Below are 22396 nucleotides of genomic sequence, written 5' to 3'. Positions count from 1 at the left end.
ATCTAAACTCTGTAAACGCTGCGTTAAAAATATACAACAATTTAAAAAAAAAATATCGTTCTAGAAGTGTCAAATGGTTTATCAAATATTGGACAAATTACAAAAGAAAATTGTATAAGAAGAAAAAAAATAGTAATTGAATTGAAAATTATATTTTAAAAAAATTATTTATTAGAATTTATAATTATATATTTGTATATATTAATATTATTTTATCAAAAATAATATTTTTAATAAATATTTGATGCAATGTATTTGAAGATATGACGCGGATAAGAGCGAATAAGATTTTCCAGAGTGAAAAGCGCAAAGATAGGGTCGCTGGTTAAAGAGCAATCACTGCGTAATCGGCTTTTTGGTAGCGACAAAGACGGCCATTATCTCGTTAGTCAAATAAACTGCTTGTCACCGACTCTGATTGAACTATAGGGTGTTGTAAAAGTGGCATTCAACTTCGAAATAAATATGGTTCTTTATGATGTGGTGGATCTCCTACAATAAAGCCAATGATAATTTAAAAAAGAATGATCATATGGACTTTTAACTTTGTAACTTTATTTAAAAGATAAAAGATGTGTGAAACTTTAGATATTGTAACATATCTTGAAAAATATATATACACATATATGTATCATAATATATATCATGAAAAATAAAAAATATATGAATATATGTAAAAATATAGGGAATATATGTATATGAATATATGTAAAAATATAGGGAATATTTTTATTATTTTATATTATTTTTATTATTTTATTTTATTAAAATAAGATAAATCAATATTTTACTAGAAGTAAAAAGAACAAAGGTTTTAATATAGAAGAAATAAAAATAAAAAGATAAAGAGATTTAATGAGGAATACTTGGAACATTTATAAAAATGAGAGATAAGAAATAAAGACATTTCATATAATTAGAAAATTTTTTTATAAAACATTCTGTTGTTATTTTGAATTATAAATGGAGGAGATTTTAAGAATACAAAGTATAAATATTAGAAAAAAAAAATAAATTTTAAAAAGAAAGAAATGAATTAAAAAAATTAATAAATATAAAAGTATATTATAAATAAATTCATTTTAAAAAAAGCATTATTATTTTGAAATTTTGAATATATATATATATATTTATTAAGATTCTTCATTTTATTATTTCACTTCATATTTCAAAAAGAAAAATTCTTATAATTATATATATCTGACAAATTATATTTATATATTTATATAATTATATGTATTATTGACAAACTATGTCAAATTGATTAAATTTTTCTAAATACACAATATGTACATCTTTGGAAAGTCAAATTTTATTAGTTTATAAACAAAATGAAAAAGGAAGAAAAATATTACAATACCACAAATTCTAAATAATAATTGTAATAAATATTGTATAAAGTTTTAGTATTTTTTAAAAACAATTTCTCAATATAAATAAACATTTCATTTAAAACACACAGCATGTACAACTGCATTGCTTAAAGAGAAAATCGGTTTCCAATATTTTTAATTATGTTACAGTTCTGCAATATTTATTGTTACAAATTTTTAGCATCTGTAACGGTCTCAACCGCGTGCAGCTGATCCACTCCAACCACAAACCACATACCACTTATCTTCACGTCGCGTGTACACCTCGTACATATCTTGTGTAAACGTTTTGTTTTCTGTTTTTTCTTCTTTTGCTGTATTTCTTCGTTTAAAAACTATTGTCTCACTAAATTAAAAATAACATGATTTTTAACAAATTTTCTTTTATGATTGCTTTTTTTTTCGATATTCATAAGACATGTAAAATAATAATTTAATTGGAAATGCAACTAGCGATTTGGCGATGTAAATCTAATACTGTTCCATGAGTAACGAAACAGTTCATCCGTTTTGTTTTTTCTCATCATTAAGTATTATGTATGAAAGCCATGTGTAAAATATAATTTATACAATTTTCTTATTGTGTTCTGTTTTTTTATCAAAGTATACTAGAAACATTTGTTTATTTATTTTTTTTATAGCATTAATATTATTTCATATATATTCTACTATTATTATATGTGTATTTGATATGTGAAAGATTATTTCATAACCTCAAATTATTTTATTGTTATTAAATATACATAAATGCATTTATGCTTTTATGTGGAAAATTACTTCAAAATCTCAAACAAACATTTAATGAATAAATTTATTTAGCAAATAAATTTTTAATAATTTACAATAATTTAATTTTTGTTTTCTTTATAATATGCAAGTAATAATCCTTATTATATAAAAATAATTTTCAATGAGAATAGATTATAGAGAAATCAATTTAAAAAAAAATCATTATTTCACAAGAATTTTTAATTCGTTCATTTATATTGTAAACATCATTTTATAATATTTATTTTTATTCATTTTAAAATATTGATAAATTTATAATTTATATAAGATTACAAAAGGAAAAAATATTGTAATTAATAATTTAATAAAAATACAAATTAAAAAATATCAAAAACTCAAAAATTATTTAGAATATAAGAACAAAGATTTAAAACTTCAAAGACATCTCAGAAATTAATTCTATTAGAATTTTTTAATTAATTTTAACAGAAATTTTATTTTTTATATATTAAATCAGAAATATTAAAATCAATGTTTTTTTCATTATTAATTATTACTGTATTTCAATTGATATTACAATAAATCAACTTTTTTGTTCATATTATTTTTATCTCTAGAATCAACTTGTAAATGTGTTCTACGAATACTATCAACACTCTATAATTTTTCATAATATTGTATCAATCTAATATGATCTAATGTGATCAGATATTTTTGAAATCAACAATATTCATCATATTCAATCTTCATACTATACATGGAATCAGTAAAAAGTGTATAATATGTATATCACAGATAAGTGTATCCCATAATCATCAACCAATTCAACCCTCTATTACTATATCCAATCCCCTATTTATCCTATAAAAGATACGTGGCTCGTTTCAGTTTCCTGAATGACCCTTCATAACGCGACTCACATACTCTCTCTTATTTTTTTTTTTTTTTTAATAATCCATAAACGGGTTATATAAGCTTCGATATTATTTATTAACGCAAGAGAACGGTTGCAACATTCACAAATTAGATTCTCTCTCGAACTTGTTACACGGGGCAGATGTTTGATCCTTGAAGATAGAGGCTGACTTCCATCCCCCGAAAAAAATGCTCTTAGGAGGAACAGGTGCATGTTAAAAAAATTCTCTTCGAGTTTCGGAGAAGGTGAAGACGGGTTCACATCGGAAAGGTTTGAGGACGACTATTTTACGATGAAAATGGATGGAAGGATATAACGACACGTCGAGAAAAAGATAAGGGGGAAATTCTTTGAAATTAATTAGCATTTGATCGCCGTTTATAAGGTCAAGAGTGCAGAATGCATGAAGTGGTGGATCATGCAAATTAGGTGATCAAAAGATATTCGAAATTTTACTGATGTTTCATTAATAGACTGTGGATGTTATGATATTTAAAAAATGAAATAGATCTTTTCTTTATGTTTTTAATTGTGTTAATCAAAATTTGAATTTGCATAAACATTATTCGTTAGTATAATAGTAAAGTAAAATTTTATACATGAAAATATCTAATATTTAAAAAGTTGAATTTATATATTTATTCTTGGAAATTATATATTTCTTTTTAAATTTTAAAAAATAATAAAAATAATGAAAAATGAAAATTCTACCATTTTATTTTTATTTCATTTTTTCATAATATCTTTTTAAATACTTTTTAATTTTTAAATACTTACTTACTAACCAATAGAATTTTTAATTTTTTTCGTAATTTTTAAAAATCTAAAACAGAAAAATTTTAATAAGTACTAGAATCAATATTTAAGTGTATAAAGTTTTTCTTTTATAATACTTTCATAATAAAATAATAACAATTATATTATAACAATAATAACATAGTAATAATTTTAAATAGTATATTATTCTTTTTCTTAAAATTTTTTCTTAAATTAATTATTTAAGATTTAATAATTTATTATTTACATAAGAATTTAACTATTTACCTCGATTTTATTAGTGTATTTATTGTTAATCTTAATAATAAAATTTTGCTTTTGTTAAAAATATTGAAAGTAATATTTTCTTAAATAGTTTCGAATGAGAATTCTCTTTTTGTGAGAATTTTCTGTAAAAGGAAACGATAAAATATGTGATCTCCAAAAAAGGAACCAATTCGTTCGTTTCGTTTTTAAGAAATATAACTTTGAAAAGACTTTCTAGATTCTACAATGTAATGTAATTTCCATCCTTCGACAAAAATGAATTCATTGATGCGAAATAAAAAATCCAAATATCTATTATGAAAATATCACTTGCCAAATGGAAAAATATTTTATTCTTATGGATGAATATAAAAATACATTATCCTAATCATGTTATTACTTTTTTTAGCAATAATTTAAAAAATTAATAAATTTTTTAAAAATTCTTAAAAAAAAATTAATTATAAATAAAATATTAAATTTAAATATTTAAATAAGTTTAAAAATAACTTATAAAAATTTAAATATTTATTTTTTATTTATAATTTAGAATTGTATTTCATTTTCTTTTTTTAAAAAATATAGTATAATTTTACAAACTGAAAATATTAAGAAATATTGTTGATCTAGAAATATCAATATTAAGTTATAAATTGAAATTAATTAACAATTATAATATTTTAATATTTTATAATATAAAAATATTATTATAATATGATAAATGAATTAATTATTTTAACCGAATTAATTTAATTTGTCTAATGTTAACTTCATTTATTATTATTTCCATACGATATTTTTTTTCTAATTTTTCTTTATTTCAATAATTTATATTAATCATTTGTTTACATTTATATAAATACTAATTCCACTTAATGTTAAAAAGTTATAAATTAAAATTAATTAAAAGTAAAATATTTTAATAGTAATATATTGTAATAAATATTTCACAAATTTTCTGAAATTTTCGACTTTACCAAGTCACTTAGCAGGGAAACAAGATTCTAAGAAGGCTTTTAAATATTCTTTTCTACCGTTTGTTCTTGCCATCATTTACGTAACACTTTTCTTGCATATCTTCAAAGAATAGCTGGTTTCGACCTGTTTTCAATATCCAACAATAGATATGAAATCAGAAAAAAAGTATTTGCTATGCTACATAATTGAAAGCTATTAAAGGACAAGAAAATCCAGCTGAACTTTTCGAAATTTTCTTTTCAAATCATGATGATGTGATCAAATATGATTTCCCTTTAAAATAATATAATTTAAAATCCAAATTTTATGTAATCTTTTCGTAAAAAGATAAATATATAAAGATTAAAATAAATATTAAAATAAAAGGAAAATTTAATTTTAATCAATTCAATAAATTTGGAAAAATGTATACATTAAATATTAATACATATTAAGAAAAAGTATTGAAGAAATATAAAATAATATTTAAATTTATAAAATAAAATATTTATAAAATAATATTAAATTAGATATTTAAAATATTTAAAATCTATAATTTAGAGTTAATTGAAATCTTAATAACTTTAAAAAAAAGTAAATAAAAGAAAGCAGTATAATTTTTCGTTAAATTTCGATAAAAATTTAAACAATATAATAGAATCATGAATTTTGAAAAAAAGTATTCGTTACAACATCCGTATTATTTATAATTGAATAAGAAAAATTATTTTTTCTTAAAATTTAATTTCCTTTGTTAAATTTCAATAAAATGTTGAATAACCCAAGAAATTTTCACTTTTTTCGAACAATTTTTTATGGATTCATATTTATTTTCAAGGATCCAATACGATTCTTTGTCAAACATTAATATATATCTATGAAACCCAACAAAATTATAAAACAATATTTACTTTAGTAAAATCCATACTTCTCCCAAGAATCAACAACGCATTAATATTAATAAATTCTATGTTTATTAAACTCTCAAAAATCAAATTTTAAAACAGAATTTCAATAGAAATTCAAGAGAAATTCAAATAAAAATTAATTTTTCAACTTTCTAAAACAATATTCACATCAATCATTAACATTCATTCATATTTTGAAAACTCAGTCAAATCTTAAACAAAAGTCAAAGTCTTCAGTTTTCCAATCAATATTCACTTTAATAATATCTAAAATTCTAAATAATTTAATAATTTTATAAATTTCTAAAAATTTAATAATTCTAAAATTTCAATAGAAACTTGAATAATGAAATTATTTATTATATTCAAAAATAGTCAGAATTTTCAATTTTCTAAAATATAATATCATTTTATTATTCATATCTTAAAAATTCAACACAATTCTTCACTAAATTCTCAAAAAAACAAAATCTTTAATTTTTAACGAAGTATCCACTCGTATCTTAAAAATTAAGTATAATTTCTCATCAAATCCGTACAAAAATCAAAACGTTCAATTTTTCAAAACGATATTCACCTCATCAACATCCACACTTTGCCAAATCCAAAAATCTGCAATTCAAACGAACATTACATCACGTTTAATCATCAAACCAATCCAAACTATTCAACTCTTCGTCAAATCCTCCCCAAACTTTTTCTTCAAAAAAGAAAAGAAAAAAAAAGAAGAAAAATTCAGTGAAAGAAAAGGAAAGAAAAAAAAATTCGCAAGCCCATTCATTAATACAGACGTCCATCAAGCATACCTGCAGCACCCCAAACGGGACCCTTAGTAACATGAGTCCGGGGGTCGATTAATAATTTACGCGACTAATCGCGTCAGTACCCCGTTCCTTTTGTCCCCGTTCACCGGGACGCATTTCCGTCACTCTTCAGGCCCCATTATACGGGCCCCGGAACTTTCTTGGCTCTTGGTTGCACGCCGTTTGTTCCCGGCCGGCTCGACAAAGGCGGCTCAAAAAAGATGCGTGGCAGGTGCGTACGCGTGCCCGTTGTCCAATGGGGCACCGCCGTGTGCCCCGTTCACCGGAGGGCCTCCTCTCTCGCCTCTCGCGGACAACGGGCCCACGGATCAAGACTTACCAACGGACTTGCGGCGGTAGAAGTAGTGATGGACGCGATACATGATTTTTGACCAATTTTCTGATCAAATACAGTAGGACTTTTATTGCTTGAACTGGTAAAAAAATGAGATATATTGGATAATTGGCTGAGAGCGTGATATATGTCTCTTTCGTGATTTTTTCGCCAATTTTCTAATCAAATATGATACAATTTTATATGATTGAATTGAATTGATAAGAAGATAGGTAGTATTAGATCAAAAATAGGTTAGATAGTTTGGTTTAGTGATAGATTCAATGTAGATCTTTCTCATGATTTTTTAGCAATTTTATGGTCAAATATAATAGGATTTTTATTATTTAAATTAGTAGTTTGATTTGACTGACGAGGATAGAAGTAGTGATAGGTTCGATGTAGACCTTTCTCATGACTTTTAAGTAATTTTATGATTAACATTAGATGTAAAATTTCTTCTGTATCTCTATTCGTACAAATAGATATACATAGAGATTTTCGAGATTAGAAATCTTAAAAGAAAATGAATTTGAATATATTTGTATCGTTAATTGGATAAAAGTATAAATGATATGATAGAAGAAATGATTTTTGTAATTTTCTTTGTAAAATGAAATATATAAATCTATTAAATATAGTAGATTTTTATTGGACGACATTATTTGAATTAACGGAGAGACGAAATATTTTGGACAAAAGAATTTTTAAAATTTTTTTATATTTTGAGGAAAATAATACATTTATTTACAATAAAATGAAAATTTCTTTTAATTTATACGAACTGTTAACTTTTTTGTTATAAGATATATTTGAAGAATCTGCATTGAAAATAATTTTCAATTTTATTTCTTCGAATATTTTTTAATGCAAGCGATATTGTATTCTTTTGTATTTTTTTCTAACAATATATCAATTTCAAATTCTACTTTCAATGTATACTAAAGAAAGACATTTGTTTACATTATTGCAAATATATATAGACAGTTCTTTCTATTTACTTGAATATATCAAAATTGATACATAATATGAAATAATATCAATATTACGATGTCAAAAATATGAAAATTATTCAAACCAGTATTGAACTTTTGATGTATTTAATGAATACATAGGAATCAAAGAAATCGAAAGGAATCAAAAAGAATCGAATCTCAAGACCACATATATTACGAATTTTCTGATAGATATTTTATAAATATTCGAAATCTAACAATTCGAAATTTACTCGATCTGACAAACGTCATTTAGAATCAAATTCTTCTTGATAGAAAATCATGCGATGCAAATTCCTTACATTTATCACACTAAGCACATACTTCATATTAGTGGATACTGCTTGAGAAACACCATAGTCCATCACTAATAGAAGGAATAGAGGGAAGAAGGAGAGAGGGAAGAAGAAAAACGGACATGGTGCACCTTGCGTGGACGGTACCCCATATTCCATTGACAGAATTCCCCTGTTACGTTTTCCTGTGGACGTTCTGGTTATATCGGACGAAAAAGGCGCGGTTGAATTAATTGTTGGGGAGGGCTGCTATGTGGGCCACGCGAGGCAAATTATGCGGGAAGAAACGGTAAAGGTTTGGTGTTTGGGTGGATTTGGAAGGATAATGAGATGATGGAACCTGTTAAGATAGTGTGGTGTGCGGTTGAATGGGGTTTCAGATGGGGTAATAAAATTCACAATGTATTGTCAAAAAATGGGCAAAAAATCATTCACAATTTTCGATATTTTTTATGTTTGAATTAAAATTTTTATCGAAAGGACACATGAACAATATTTAATAGCAATAGTAATTTTATTTTTAACTTTATTAATATTAATTATTATTTTTGTTGGTTATTAAAGTATACGCATATATTCATAATAATAATTTTTGTTTTGCCATGATTTTGTTGAATAGAGAATTTTTTTATTAAATCAATTAATTTAATAACTTAATTAGTGAACAAATATTTTAAATAAACATCAGATATTCTCAATTGAATATCAGAAGAGTTATCTAATAAAGTATAATAAAAAATAATGTAAATAAAAAAAATATTATGTATTATAATATATAAATTATTAATAATTGATAAAATTTTTGATTAAATTTCAGATTTTTTTAAATTTTATTAAAAAATATGAAAAATGTTGGAAATTGATTCCATTTTTTTTAACCAAAATCTGTATTATTAACATATATTATGAAAATAAATCCTTTTAGTTATTTCTACCAAGTCATGTAACAAAAATAATTGAAAAAAAAATAAAAAATAATTTTTTTTGTATTTTTCATCAAATATTCACAATTTACAAACAAAATATTTAATTTATATTTCGCTATATTGGTAGTCGAATAATAAAATAATAAAATTTACATACATATACATATATAAATAATCAATATTCATCACAGAAATATAATCATATATATATATTTGTATTTTTATGTGAAAGAAGTTTAAACATGCATTCTTCTAATTCGTTTAGAATTTCACTCACACCAAATGACCAACAATCAACTGATTTAATTCATGCTCTTATGATACAGCTGGTTTGATGATTCAAAGATTAGGAAGAAGTCATGGACTGACAATGAGTACCGTTCGTCGACGCGTGCAGCATGACTATGATATTCTTTAAAGGGATGGTTTGGGGTGAATGAGGATACCTGCGATGAAAGGACACCTGTCTTTCTACTGCCAGTTTTTATATTCAACTGATGTAATGAGACTTTTAGAAGAAATTTTATGAAGTTGAAAAAAGTTTGACAAAGTTTTGCACTGATTGGTAGATTAGTCAACGATGAGAGAAAAATTTCGCGAATTCTACGCGAGATAAATCTGTTAGGAAGTTTAATTTCGAAGATTAATTATTTTCACTTGAACTTTATTTAAGAAATTAATTAAGTATTAATTAACAATCTATATCTTAATTTTATAACAAATAAATCTTTTTTTTTTATTTTTATAATTTTAATAATTTGGATAAATTGTTAAAAATCGTTAAAATTTAAATAAAATGAAGTTTACAGTGAATCTAACTTATTAATATTTATTAAAAATCTAAATTAAATAATTATTTTCTACATTGAATTTCTTCTTACTTCATTACATCGTGAAAAGATTAAATGCCATATCCTTTAACCAATTCCTTGGATTTTCAAATTAAGTAACAATGACTCTACTATGTATTTATAGAATGATCAAATATTTATCAAGAATTTTGATGACAAGATTATTTTCTCATTATTTCGTTACTCTCAAAAGAATACTCAAATCTTTATCAGAAATCTACGAGAAAATATTAAAAAATTAAAAATTTTTTGAATCGAACAAAAACAATTCCTTCTTACTTAAAACAGAAACAAGAATATTCATAAAATCAAATATCTATCAAAAATTTTCTTGTCTTGATGACAAGAAAACAACTATTTTCTCAATTTCCAATTCCTTGTTATTTCATTACATTTCCAAATAGTTAAACGACACTCCAATAATATTCATAGAAATGATCGATTCGTGTTTGTCAAAACTCTGGATAACAAGAAAATAACTTTTCGAATAATTTCCCTTCTCCTCACTTTGTCACATCGTCAAAGGATTAAAGGCACAAATCCTCGTTATTTCGTTAAGTGTTCAAGCGATAGAATGGTAATCGAAGAAAAACGAAACGTGCAACGCGACTTGGGCTTTCTACGCGCGGCGAAAACGATCGGCCGTCCCAATAGCCATAAAGGAAATCGAGTTGGCGATAACGACAGGTGAAATGCGACGGACATCGATCGGCAAACAAGAACGTTCCCATCGAGTCGTTATCGTCCACCTGATACACGATGACGATCGTTTTGCCGATTTCTATAGGTGTTCAATTGCAAACAGGAGTATCGTATTCCAGAGAATTATCCAGTGCAATCTGTGATAAAGATTCGAGGTACGTAGGTGCTGGAAAAAAATAGCAAAAAGTGTTCGACGAATTTTGAATCTACTTGTGTACTGTTGATGATAAAACGTTGATTCAGTTTAATTATTAATTAGCAATTCATGTGATTGTGTATATTTTTCAATATATAATGAAAATTTTTTAATTGTATTTTTAATTGTTAATTAATTTTCAAAAGAAAATTGTTATTGTTAATATTGATATTGTTATTGTTAATTAATTTGCAAAAACAAAATTAAGTTATTATAGGAAAGAGCACTTTAATACTATTTCAGATAGATATCAAATTTTTTAAGTGTATTTTTTAAGTTTGTATAAATTTGTAAAAATTTTTTAAGTTCGTATAAATATTATAATTATTATTTTGGAATTATTTAATATTTAAATGTAATTATAAAAATTGTTTTCAAATTACTTAATCCTTTAAAATATGATTTTTCAAATTCGTCTGCAAAAATAAAATAATAAAAATTAAATAAAGATTTGTAATATCGTGAAAATTTTATTTATATTATTTAACTTTAAAATGTATTCTCAAATAATGTAGCTTTTTTTCGTTGTTTCAATTCATATTTATTATTATAAATATTTTTTATATTAAAATTATTTAGATTTTACACGTGACTGTGAAAAGAATAATTTTCGAATTAATAATTAATCTTTGAATATATAATTTTATAAATATATTAAAGCATTATAATATTATCTATTTATTTACTATAAAATCATTGAAATCAAAGATGTAGACTAATTATTTTTTATTTCTTTTAATTAAATATAATAATTAATAAGATATTTAAATATCATAATCCAAACATAATATTAAAAGATTACTTGATTTCTAAAAATAAAAAAATAAAACAAAAAATCGTTTATTTGTAATCATTTATAATTATTAATTAAATTATTAATTATTAATTAATAGTAATTCTAAATATACAATGAATTTCTGCTACATAATGTAAAATAATATAATATATATATAAATATTCATATTTTTAAGAAAATATCAATAAAATAACACTTAATATTATACATAGTGCAATATAGTATTTTAGTTAATTATTAAATAATTAAATAATTAATATATTAAATAATAAATATATTTTTTTTATAGAAATTCTCAAATTTTAAATTATATTTATATCTAAAATCATTGCAAAAAAAACATATTTCTATCATAAATAATTAATAAAAAGAATTTCATTTAATCATAAGAAGATTAAGAATTAAAAACTTATTAATTATATAATATTATTTAATACTTTTAATAATATTTTAGAATTTAATTATTTAAACATGATCAATATCTTTCTATTAAAGTATTTACATCAAATTTACATCAAAATAAATTTCATTAATTATATAATCCTGTTATAATATTTTTTTTATAATATTATAATATTGTAACATCACTAATGTAATACTTTTGCAATTCTTAATTAAAATCCAAATACTTATTCAATATTTTAATTATCTCATTTTAATTAAATATTTCTTTAATTATTCTAGAAATTTTTCTATCCATTCACATCGTGCAATATCGGAATTAAATTTATTTTATATAATTTAAAAAAAAAAAAAGGTCATTTTATATTGTGTTTACATTTTGCCATAAAAAAAATTTATATAAGTTTATACTTTATTTGGAATTCGCAGCTGTTTCATCGGAACCGATTAATAGCAGATAAAAACTTCGAAATTCGTGAAATTAACCATGTCCGACAATATTACTACAATACGTTGATTATAATGGGATCATTATTTGAAAAAGAAAAAATAATCAAAAAAAAAAAAAAAAAAAAAAGAAAAAAGGCCGAATAATTTTCTTCCATATAATTTATGTAAATTGCATCGATAAGTAAACATTGTATGTAACATGTTGCAATTTTTAAATTATTCTACTACTCTACTTTAAATTATTAAAGAAGTATATACATATCTGTTAAAAAGACAAATTGATTGTGAAAATTTATTTGAATATCGAACAATTATTAATCTGTTAAACTAAATAAAATTTTAATATTAAAATTTTAATAAATGTTTTTTTTGCTTCATAATATGTAAATATTCTGTATATTCGTTGAAAATAAAGATAATCAAGATAATTGTGCATGAAATAAATAATTTATTTATTTTCTTATTTTTTTTCAATGTAAATAAAAATATAAATTTATTTTTTATCTATATGAATTTTGATCATTATCGATTGTAATTTAAATTGTAGACTGTTTAAAATTTTATTTAAAAATTATTAATTTACTACTTAAAAATAATATTTGATATTTTAAATTAAAGATTCATTGTAGGTAAAATATTTTATTATTTCAGAATTATAATTAAACATATACATGATACATAAATCATTAAATATATAAAATAGTAGATAGATACAAAAGTTTTCTAAATAGATAGAATAAAATCATTTATTTCTAATTATTGATTATGAAATAACTATTTTTTACTATCATAAAAACATAAAAATAGATATTATGTAAGATAAAAATAAAATGAAAATATTTGAATTAAGATTTAATTCTTTTTTTTAATTTCATTGATGATTCACTAATGATGTAAATAATGGAAATATTTATTTTAAATTTACGCATGTCTATAATATTAAGTTATAAACAATTTAATTATATTTTAAATAAAAAATGAAATAAAAGATAAGAGTTCTATCTCTGTCCCATTGCCATTTTATTCTATCTTTTTTGCTCCATCTAATGTAAACTCCATCTAATGCAAACTTCAATTATGTATAATTACAGATTTCGATGAAAATTTTTATAAATATAACTAGCAAAAAGAGATTTATTTTACTTCTCAAATATCGTAATTTGTATATTATACTTTGCATATTTTGTACTTTTTACGTTGTTGTATATTCAATTTTTTCAAAAAAAATGAAAAAAAGCATGTTATTCATAATGATAATAATAATAAATCAAAACGTCAGTATCAAGTCTATTGGCATTGCAAATGCGCCCTTATCGCGCAGGCGCAAACAAACATAATACTTCTCTACTACCTTTCTTTTTCCTTTGGCGCAAGCACGTGCTACAACGTATAACGTTATTTGAGACTTTGTACTTTTCATTTGCGTTGCATTACAATTTTTATTTTCATTCTCTATATTGCACGCTATAAAGATTTTAGCTATCAGAAGGTAAGAATTAATATTTTATCTTTTCGATGCTAGTGTTTATTAATTAAGCTTATTAATCAATCTTTCTATTCGAGTGAGTCATTAATGAATGATAACCTCAATCACGAGAGATAGATAAAGTATTAAAACATTCGACACATAACTAACAAGATGAGACATCTTGTAACATAAAGTTGTGATCATCGATATAATATCGATATTTTATTTATAGTTTTTAATATATCGATAATAAAATGATAAAATATTGTTTAATACGAATAAAAATGATTAGAATTTTTGTTTTTTCTTATTCGAAATTATTATTAATCATTAACGACATTTTGAAATAAATAAGAAAAATTTCGAATTACTTTCAATCAATATATCAATATTATGGGTATTTATAACGATGTAGCTAATTACAATTCTTATAAATTATTGATTAATTAAAATAAAAATAAAAATAAAAAAATTTTGAAATTGCTACATCGTAATCTATTTCTATTCGTATTATCTTAACGATATTTTAAATATATATTTCAAAAATTCTATGAAATATTATTAATCATTAAACAATATTTTATAACTTCGAAAAATATTATAATTTGGATTATTTCCACTCAATATATATTAATAATAATATAATTAATCACAATTTTACTGGTAATTAATCGATCATTACATCAAAAGTTTCTCGCATCACTGGGTCATCTAAAATCAAAACAAAACCATCATTCACGCATTTCTTCCGCGTTTTCAACTTTCTACGCACGAAGATCGCTCGATTCTCAATACGCATTTACAGTTTAAATTCGTTTTCCCCTCTTTTCCAGCCACGTTTCTTCCTTGAAGCTGGATTAAATGCTAGTCTTGCCAACTTGCCGTAAATACCCTGTCCAGTGAATACGAAACGAATTGCTTAGGAGGATGACTCGAGACATGGCGACGTGACTCAACCGACTCCTTTATAGAGGAATCTTCCACGGAGGTAATGAACTTTGCTTAAAACGGGTGCTTCCATTTTCAAACTGGCACGTGCCTCCTCGCTTCTCGTTTTTCTGCTTCTTAGTCTTTTCTTGGTTTCATGAGATACTTTCACTTTACACTCGCTTATTACAAGTTTTGATGGTGAACTAGTTTTTCAGAAAGAGATACGCATGATTCCTGATGACCATGAAAGATTGTAATACAGGTGCTCGATTTTTGCGATAATTAATGATGATAGAGATGTATTGGAAATGTCGAAGATGGAGCATTATATTGTAAAATGAATATTGGAAACGAATATTTCTGTGATAGTGACGAAACAATTTTTCATCGAAATTGAGATACGTACTTTTTATTCATATTATTCATATTTTATTCATATTATTTAGATAATTTTTTTAAAAGAAAAAATCAAGCGTATATTAAAGATTTTTCAACTTTTTTTGTTTTTTTTATTTTTATTTATTTAATAAAAATTTATTAGTTTGTAAAATATGACATCTGTTTATTTAAAAAAATTACATAATTTTAATAATTTTTTAAATAATTTTTTATTATGCAGGATTGTGAAGTATCGTACAGATTGAAGTTGATTTTATGATAATTAATCATAATCTAAAATAATGATGAAGATAAAAGAATCGAATTGAAAATGTCAAAATTCAAGAAAAATAATATTATAAAGAAATTAAAATTGTATTGACCATAATTAAATGGCAGAACAATTTTTCATTTAAGATATTGATGATTTTTTAAGTGTATTTAGACATATTAAAAATAATGCAATTTGTCTTTCTAATCAAAGACAAAACACTATATGGTAACAAATAACTTTTCTAAATAATAAATAATTTTTAAAAAACATATATATTAATAAAAAGAAATTCTTATCAATATTAATCAATATTATAAGTCATTCGTTATAAGATACTTGTTATAAAACATTTTATTCTTTCTTTCAATTTGTTTTTGTAGTATAGAATCATCATTATGATGACTATCCCTACTATGATTCCAGAGAATTTTTTTAATATACATGTTTTTCTAATTAATATATATCTTTTCTTAATTTCAAATAATAAAGTAAAATGATTTTATACGAAATTTTTTTTAATATTAATATAAAAATGGATATCCTTTTACCACGAGATTCTCAATTGAAGTTGTAAAATTGAAAACGATTATTTCTGTGGTCGAGTGGTAAAACACTTCATAAAAATTGAGAAGATTTGATCCTTTATGAATATTTAAATAAGATCTATTAAAAAATGACACCTGTTTACCAAGAAAAATTACATAATTCCTTATGGTTATGGAAGATGGTGAAGTGCCGTGCAGGTGGTGTGAAGTTGACTTTTAAGATAAATGATAGCGATAAAGAAGCACTGAAAATATCGAAATTATTGTCGCAAAATCGTATGTAGAAAAATGAAACGTTCATTTCCATGAAATGAAAATGTATTTAATATATAATTTTTTTAAAATTGAAATAAGTGTTTCCTAAATAGATAACAATTGTTTATTTATGTAATTTAAAGTATAAAATATAAAAATAAAGAGATTAAAAATTATATTTTTTAAATACATTACGATATGTTTCACAATTGAATAAAAATTTAATTATTGTACTATAAAATTACTAGAACTTATAAAAATACTAGAAAAATATAAATTAAATTTTGTCATTATACATTTTTGGATTATAATTTATTATTTTGATTTTTAATCAATAGTTATAAATATTTAGTAAGAAATGAGGTATTAAAAAGATAATAAATAAATTCTCTAAAATAATAAATTTTCAAGAAACATATGTAATAATGAAAAGAAATCTTTTTTTATTATCAATATTAATTATCATAATTAAATGTTTATTCAAAAGTTTATTTAAATTCAAATTTTTATAAACACAATCAAAGAAATGGGAAGCTAAAAATCATAAGGGCATAAATTATATTATATATGAAAATTATTTTGAAAAGTTTAAGAAAAGAATAAGTTTTTTTGTACATTTTTACATTTTCTTAGTATATTAAAGTAACTTAATTAACTTAGATTAAAATAATTACTGACTAGAACATAGTTTAATTTTCTCTTAGTTATATTTACACCATTATAATTTTTAAGTTCTCTATATAAAGTTTATATATAAATTTACTTCATTTTTCAAATATCATAATATATTTTGTGGTTTTTTTATGTCGTGTATATTTCTGCAGATTTTTATACATTAAAATTTTATATTTTTGCATAAATGCAAAAACATCAGCAGTCTAATTAGAACTGAATCAGTATTTGAGTATTATGATTTAACTTATTATGATTTTCAGTTCTTCAAATGGAATTTAACTCTTGGAGAAATTTGCTTTTCTGTAACATATACATTTTAGATTTCTTCATAATATAATTAAATTTTGCATAAATGCACAAACATTTGCAATCTATTTATATTTATTATATATATATTTATTAGAAGATGAAATTTCAAATAAGAAATGAAACATATTTTAATTTTTTCATTGAATAAAATGCATTGAGTATATATATATATACATATATATATATATATATATATATATATATATATATATATATATATATATATATACATAGTAAATACAATGTAAATAATTCCAATAATATTTCAAAATGAATATTTGTTATACTTTACATATTTTATATATCACCAATAATCCGTACAAAATATGCTAATTCCAAATAGAACAACTGAAACTATCCAAACTATAAATCTAAACTTCAGAACAGAAAGAAATACTTGAAAACGAAACACTCTTTTAGAAATCTAAGAATATACTTACAGAAGAACAACAAATCTCTCCCTATAGAGAACCTATGTTTTAACATAGAACAAAGAGAAGCACCATAGAGATTAAAGAAACTCGAAAATTCGAAACAAAGCTTGCGTCACGAGACAGGAATTAAGCTTTCATGAAATTCGTCGAGATAACAATTCGACTAAGTAGTATTTTCCAACTATTTTTGAAAAATAAAATAATAGTATATAAAACTACTATTCTGATAAAATACATGATAATATTTTATTCTTAAAATTAAAATTTGATGGAATTGATATTAAAAATCTATCATAACAAATTGTTATAAAACAATATATATTAATATTATTTAACAAATTAAAATTCAGTTTTAAGAATTGAGGAATAATTAAAATTTCAGGATAATTAAATGAAAAATATGTCAGTTAATTGAACATTGTTGAAATAAGTAATACAGTACATAAAAGTATTTGAAAACTATTTTATACGAAAATTCTGATTTAATGAAAGTATGTAAAATTATAATAAATTAAATATAGACAGAAATTTTTTTTGAGAGAGTAAAATCAATTCTTAAGATTACTTTATGTTTTCATATTCTAAATATAATTTTATCATTTTATATTTTTAATAGGATGCTAGAGCATTAAAATCTGAATATTTTATAAACTTAAAATTTTTTTCTATCTCACGCTTTTTCATCTTTTTAAGAAAAAATTGCTTCATGTACATATAACTTATTATACTTTACATAAATATTCATGAAGTCTATTAAAAATAAATTTTCATTTTTTCTTTTTTTAATTTTTCAAATAAATTCTTTATTTTTTAACGAATGTTCAGAAGTATACAAACTACAATGGATTATATGAATTTTTTTTCTAATCAAATATTACTTATTAAGAAAGTGAAATGAATATTTAATAGTTAAAGTTTCAACAGATTTTTCTCTTTTTTAAATATAACTTTGATGCAAGATTCTAAATTATAAAATCTTCAAATTTTAATACTCTGCTATAAAAAAAAATCCTAGATAAAATTATATCCAAATTTAAGAATATACCAAAACTTTTGAATTTAATTTCATTCCATTGACAAAAAAATTACTCTATGTATAAAATCTATTAAAAAAGTTTTTAATTCAAGAATTATTAATTTTATATTGTCACATAAAATAATATTCGAATAATTTCGTGACCAATCTATATACACATATAATAAGAATAACAATAGTTACTTCTTTCAAGATAAAAAACTGAGAATTCAAATAGAACTAAAGAAACTTGAAAACAAAACTCGAGCCACAAAACCACAATCAAATTTTCCACGAAATTCTGTCGGGACGAATTTTGTCTAAACATAGAATAGTCTCGTTAACCTTATGCGAACACCTTGTGCCATTGGTAAAGCAACAGGCTTCGAGTGAGCACGCGCGTGCACGCGCGGAATCGCGCGACTATAGAAGAGGAAACGAGATTCCACGCGCTGTAGATCAAAGCGAAACTGTTTCAATGCGTGTTTCCAACACTCCGCAGACGGTCCTCGAGTCGATCGAAGAGGAAACGAAGTTTCGAGTGGATGAAGATTAAAAAAAAAAGGAAAAAAGAAAAGAAAAAAGAAGAAAAATGAAAAAAAAATAAAACAGAGAGAAGACAGGGGAAAGAGAGAAAGAGAGAGAGAGAGATAGGAGGAGGCATTCGAGTTTTCCTTTCGTCAAGTACTCTCGAATACTCTCCCTTCTGCTTGGGATACGATTATTCATCGAGGTTTAATTCGATATCAAATTTTCAAAGGGAGAAATATCGTGAAGAAGTATCGTGGTCGTTAATTCTACCTTGCGGGTAGTTTGGGGATATGGTTTTGAAAATGATTTAAGTAAGATTGATTATGCAGGTTTTAAGAGTTGAGTATTGTAATAGGGGAATAATTGATTGTTTTTAAGGGTGAGAGTATAATGTAGAGTTTTAATAATGTAACACCGGTGTATATAAGAATTGTATAATTTTAGGAGAATGATGTAATAATGTTTTAAGAGACACACATTTATATATATAATATTTTAATTAAAAATTATAAAATTAAGATTCGTCTGATTTATAAATTATATATTTTAAAATGAGTTTATTTTTTCTTCTTTTTTTAATTAATTGGATTTCAATATTCAAAAAAATATTTATCATAGTTAGTAAATATATAGTACTTTCTTTTTTTAATATAGAGCATAAAAACATATATGTTTTAAAAAAATATTGATAAAACAATAAATAATAACTTGTAGTTGTCGTTCAATTTTTTAAGAGCTAAACAAAATAAAATTATTTCTAAATAGATTTTATCGAATTTTCAAGATTCAATAAATTTTCAATATTATTGAATCTTAAATTAATCATATTTTGTTTAATAATACAACCATTATTGTAAATAACTTACGTTATGAAAAATGTTATATCATTCATAATGATGACATCCCTTACATCCTCATAGAAAAATGACTAGATGGCGTTTTAATTTCAAAGAATAAAATTGCGAGACTTACCTAAAACAAATAAAAAATATTATTATTAGTATAACAATGTAAAATCATCTCCTTAAACTATGTATAGAATTATATATACATATATATCGAGTTATAATATAATATTCCTGAAAAATCTTCAGAAAATTGTAATGATCAAAAAAATTTTTTAACAAATCAAAAATTGATGTTAAAAAATTTATTTAAAGCTTATTAAATTAATAACAATTGAAAATTTACCTTAAATAAAAGATAATACATCAGGAATAAAACTCTATCTGTTTCTTTTTTTTAATGCAAAATTACTTATAACTTAATAAACAAATCTCAATAAAAAATTTTTATATAACAACTTTTTTTGACTTTAGAATTAATTCTTCAATTATATTACAAATATATCAACATTCTATATATATTGGCTAAATTGTCTAAAACTAAAGAAATTAAAATATAATAAAGAATTATTTAAAAAATAGATTTAGATAAAAGTTGAATAGTTTCGAGAAAAATATAATTTGATATAATTTAATTGTTTTTTGTAGAAGATATATGAACTTCGTTTTTTTAAAAGAAATTACATATTTTTTAATAAATCACTGTACTCAATTTGTTATTATGTATAATAATTCGAAAAGAAAAATTTTCAAAGAAATAGAAAATATATACAACTAAGATTTTCGTTCAAAAATCTTTTGACTTTCACAGAAATGTTTCATGAATTTATTTTAAATTGAACATATTATTATGTGAAAAAGTATATAATTTTAACTGTGACTCATCAATATGTTTAAACAAAAATCATTTGTTATCAATCAAAATTATTTTAAAATAATATTATACAATATAATTTTATAAATAATTATTTATTTTCTCATATATTTTTCTGTCATTATAGGAATGACAAATTTTAGTTAAAAAATTAATAAATAATAAAAAAAATGAAATTAGAATTCTTCCAATCTATTAACTAAAAAATAGATCTTAAATATCTAAAATCTCCAAAAAGCAACTATCTCTTCAACATTACACAACATGATAAAATAAATAATTATTCATAAAATTTATTATTTTTCCATTATAATATGTACGACAGAATTTTTAATATCTAATTATCTACAAAAAAAGAAAATAGTGTATCTAAAAAAAGATAAAATAATAAAATATTCTAAAATTAAAAACGCTTGATAAAATCTTCAACAAAATATCCAACATATTATTCCAATCTTTCAACAAGCACTTTCTCGTTCAAAAAATAAATCAATCCCCAACCCCTGTACGAAACAATGCAAAATTGAAACGTGAAATACGGGTTTTTCGCGGGGGACACGCGAACCAGAGGACCGCAATGAAAAATTCAATATGCAACAGGCGAGTGCCAGTTTGAAAAGGTGCAAACATCTGGCGCCAGGGTGGCTCTTCGTGCACTGTATCGGAATGTGGACGAAAGGAAGGGAGGGGGCTGCGAGATATATATTTGAATAAAACCAAAAGCGTCCCCCTTTCAATTTCGATATCCTCCCCTAAGTGGAGACCAGCTGAAATTCTGGTTCATCATCCCTTTTCATTACTTTTCTAACAGCGTTTCTCAATCTTACATATTTCTAGAGATAAATGTATGTATATTATATATATATTTAATATTTGTTTTTTGTGATCCAATGTATTTTTTTGTTTATAATGATACCAAAATTAAAATTAAAAAAAAAATAAAAGAAATTAAATATGATTAGAATGTACAATATAACTTGCATCTATTAAGTATCTATTATAAGCTGGTTTTTTAAAAATTAAAAATTAATTTTATTTTTTTTTCTTTTCTTAATAAGAAGATTGAATAACATAATATTACATGAAACGATTTATATAAAGTGTTATACAACTGTTTTTTTTTTTAATTATAACAATCACAACATTAAGGAAGACAACTTTATTTCTTTTTTTTTTATTATTATTTTTTTTTTAAATTCAGCAAAA

The 22396-nt window shown here is 22.8% G+C and overlaps 1 protein-coding gene and 1 long non-coding RNA gene across 3 annotated transcripts in view; one reads left to right on the top strand and one right to left on the bottom strand.

The window, feature by feature from the left end:
- LOC108002637 (protein neuralized) overlaps positions 1-22396 on the bottom strand; it is a 176156-nt gene that overhangs the window by 109268 nt on the left and 44492 nt on the right. The gene's annotated exons all lie outside the window — the stretch shown is intronic.
- Positions 14013-16680, top strand: LOC108002682 (uncharacterized). Of its 2 annotated transcripts, none has more exons than XR_001766906.3 (3): positions 14013-14146; positions 14959-15113; positions 15271-16680. It is a non-coding gene; the product is annotated as an uncharacterized LOC108002682 (long non-coding RNA). The 2 variants fall into 2 exon arrangements; XR_003698759.2 differs by having other exon boundaries at positions 15263-16680.

This window comes from Apis cerana, linkage group LG12 (genome assembly GCF_029169275.1).
Source record: "Apis cerana isolate GH-2021 linkage group LG12, AcerK_1.0, whole genome shotgun sequence".
NCBI classification, from domain to species: domain Eukaryota; kingdom Metazoa; phylum Arthropoda; class Insecta; order Hymenoptera; family Apidae; genus Apis; species Apis cerana.
Note: the sequence above shows the minus strand (reverse complement) of the source record. Positions and strands in the feature narration are given on the sequence as shown.